Source organism: Amblyomma americanum, chromosome 4 (genome assembly GCF_052857255.1).
Source record: "Amblyomma americanum isolate KBUSLIRL-KWMA chromosome 4, ASM5285725v1, whole genome shotgun sequence".
Taxonomy (NCBI): domain Eukaryota; kingdom Metazoa; phylum Arthropoda; class Arachnida; order Ixodida; family Ixodidae; genus Amblyomma; species Amblyomma americanum.
In genome coordinates, this window is record NC_135500.1 from 220922081 (window position 1) to 220925570 (window position 3490).

At 51.2% G+C, this 3490-nt stretch overlaps 1 pseudogene; it reads right to left on the bottom strand.

The window, feature by feature from the left end:
* Window positions 1-572: 572 nt before the first annotated feature.
* On the bottom strand, window positions 573-2491 carry LOC144127610 (uncharacterized; annotated as a pseudogene).
* Between the last annotated feature and the right edge of the window lie 999 nt (window positions 2492-3490).

Here is a 3490-nt window from a genome sequence, read left to right on the forward strand (position 1 = left end):
GTCACGTCAGTGCTGGGGCGGAAATGAGCAGAGTCGCGGGGGTGCCTTCTCTCCACATTCCTGGTGGCCAGCGCGCCCGTGTAAGTCACGGTCGCCGCTGGCGCGGGGGACGAGGAGGGGATACCTGTGTATCCCACACTTTTTATATAGCGTTGCCTACCTTTATCCAAGTTCCGCACGCGCGAGAGCATGGGCGAAGGAAACACAAAAAGAGGAAGAAAAGAGCATGTGCCAAAGGTAGCGAAGGTCTATTTTTATCCGTTTTGTGAGAAGCGTTTCCCTTATGCACTTTTATGGCCAGGCTCTTAACAATCGCGGTTTTCTTCCATGCAAGGTGGCATATACCAACAACCTGACATTTCAAAGCCGGCTTTAAGTTTGAAACACTTTTTTTCGGTTTCAAACTTATTAGCTTATTAGCCGCTTTTGGCGGATAATAAACGTCAGATTCTGATTCAACGAGGTGACGTCATGAAGTAGATAGCAGTTAGCACTCAAGCCGAGGCTGCGGATGGATGGATGGATAGAAAAAACTTTATTTTCGTCAGAACGCATGTGCGGACGATTCCGTGCTAGATGGCCATCAACCCGTGGCTGGCGGCGACCTGGGTGGACCACTTCATGGCCCTGGTCTGAGCTGGCCAACACGCCCTCCCACTGCTCGAGAGAAGGACCACGCATAATATCCGCCGGTGGCGGCGCTATGCTACAGCTCCATAATATGTGGTCATAGCTTGCCAGTTCCTGGCACCATTTGCATTCCGGCTGAACGTCCGGGTAGATTTTGTTTAACACGTATGGATTATAGAAAGATCTCGTCTGCAATCTTCGCCAGACGCTTTCCTGCGCCTTCACCAATTGCTTGTCCGGGGGCGGCTAAATTCTCCGCTCAAGTTTGTAATGGTTAGCAATGTCGTCAAAGGACACCAGCCCATCTCTCGTAGACCTCCCCGGAACGTCCGGCTCACCTGCTCGGCTGACGAAACCTCGAGCATTTATGTGAGCCGCCTCGTTCCCAGGGTTCCCAGAGTGTGCCGGTACCCAGACAATTTTCACCTCCGTAGTGCCTCGCCCCTTGGCCCGATTTAGCAATCGTGCCGCTGTGAGAGATATTCTGCCCCTCGCCAAATTTCGGATCGTTGTTTTAGAGTCGCTGAAAATCAGATCAGCTTTGGTACTAGCTATAGCTAGCGCTATCGCCGCCTCCTCTGCAGTTTCTGAAGAGTAGGTTTGACTGATCCAGAGGTGACCAAGCGTCCCCGCCCGTCTACCACTGCAACTGCAAATGCGTCCTTGTTCTTATACTCGCCGACATCTACGTTGACTGCGCAGTTGTACTTCCCGTACTTAGCATGTAAATGTCTGGCTCTTCTCTTCCTTGCGGTTCTCGCGGTGTATCGTATGCATAAATTTTGGGCAAAGGTTTTATGTACAAGCCCTTGCGCATTTCTCGCTTCACCTGAATTTTCATGTCCCCGGCTGGAGCATCAACTCCAATGCCGATCCTCTCCAATATGTCCCTTCCTGCTTTCGTTTTGGAAAGTCTACTGAGTTGCATCACCAAGTGCGCCTCCCGCAGTTCTTCCAGGATGTTCTACATCCTTAATCCCAGCAGCCTTTCGGTTACGCATTGTTAGGCAACCCAAGGGCCGCCTTATACGCCTGCCTAATCAAAGCCTCCACCTTGCCTTTCTCCGTGGCGTCCATCTTCATATAAGGCGTCGCATACACTATTCTACTGAGCACAAACGCCTGTACCAGCTTACACAAGTCCTTTTCCTTGACCCCTCGCTTATGATTGGCGATTCTCCTGATTAGCCTCACGGTAGCATTGACCGTATTTTTAAGCCTTTCTAAGGCCTCCCTATTCTTGTTAGTCTGCAGATACAGACCCAGGATCCTGATCGTTTGGACCTCAGCGACCGGTGCACCCCCCACTTTCGCCTCTAGCGGTGGTGGCGGCACATAGCGCCTCGCATGTATCCCTCTTGGTTTATCCCTAAGCACAAAAAGCTCGGACTTGGGCTGAGAGCACGAGAGTCCTGCCTCCTCTGCTAGCGCCTCCACAATATAAACTTCCTGTTTTAGAGTTTCCTCCAATTGTGCGTCGCTTCCTCTTGTTACCCATAGAGTAATGTCAACCGCATAAAGTGTGTATTTAAAGTCCCGATATCCGTGCCAGCCTCGGCGGTATCTTGATCAAGGCGAGATTAAACAAGAACGGCGATAAAACCGACCCTTGTGGTGTCCCCCTGGCCCCCAACAGGAAGGGATCCGATTTAACTTCTCCGGCTACAATTTCCGCAGTCCTACCCTCCAGAAATGATCCGATGTATCGGAAGGTTCTACTCCCCGGTCCAATGTCCGATAGGTTCCTTAATATTGCCTCATGGGTATCATTGTCAAAGGCCTTAGTGAGGTCGAGTCCCAAGACAGCTTTGGTACCCGTGCCATACCCAGGATCAACTACGTCCTTTTTGAGCTGTATCATGACGTACTGCGTTGATAAATTAGCCCTGAAGCCAATCATCGTTTCAGGTATCAACTCCTTGTCCTCCACATAACCCCGAAGCCTGTTGGGGACCACATGCTCCATCAATTTGGCCAAGCAGGACGTCAGCGGGATGGGGCGCAGATTCTAAAAACACCGTATTCCCAGGTTTAAGAATAAATGTAATCATAGCATGCTTCCACTCTGCCGGGATCTCCCCGGCCGCCCGATACTTGTTCATCAAGTCCGTGAGCGCCCCAACTGAATTGAAATCCAGGTTCCTCAGCATTTTGTTAGTAAACCCGTCCGGACCCGCTGCTGACGTAGTACGAAGCTGCCCCATTGCAAACTCCACCTCCGCCATCGTAAAGTCCGCATCTATAATTCTAGGTTTTCCTCTCCCGAGTAACCCGGCAAGCAACCGCCCGCCTCGCCGTTTTTGTAATGACTTCGGAGTTCGTGATTGAACTCCCCAGTTGTGCCTTGATACCGATGCACTAGCCTAGCCATTTGTCCCTTCTGCGCCGATTTGGTTGCCGCCGGATTTAAAAGGTGCCTCAACAAGTGCCGTGTTTTTTTGCATCCGAATTGCCCATTCATCCGATAGCAAATATGCCCCCATTTTTTGCACTGCAAGTCCAACGTGTAGGTTTCGATTTCTCGTTCTAGCTTGACCACCTTCCTTCGGAGGAACCCATTATGCCTGTTTCCTCCACCTCCGAAGGAGACTCGCATGCGCTTCCCAAATGTGTAACAGTCTAGAGTCCGCCGTAAAGCCCTCCTCATCCGTCGGAACCTCTTCTGTGGTACCCTTCACGTCTTGCTTGAGAGCCTCAACCCAGGCTCCCAAGTCCTCGATTTCCCCGCTCACTGTGTCTTTCCTGACTTTCCGAAATCTGTCCCAATCCGTCACTCTAGTTCCTTTCACCTTGTCTTTGTGCTTAGCAGCACTAAATTCCGTGGAAAGGATATAGTGATCACTGCCCGGTGGCGGTCCCG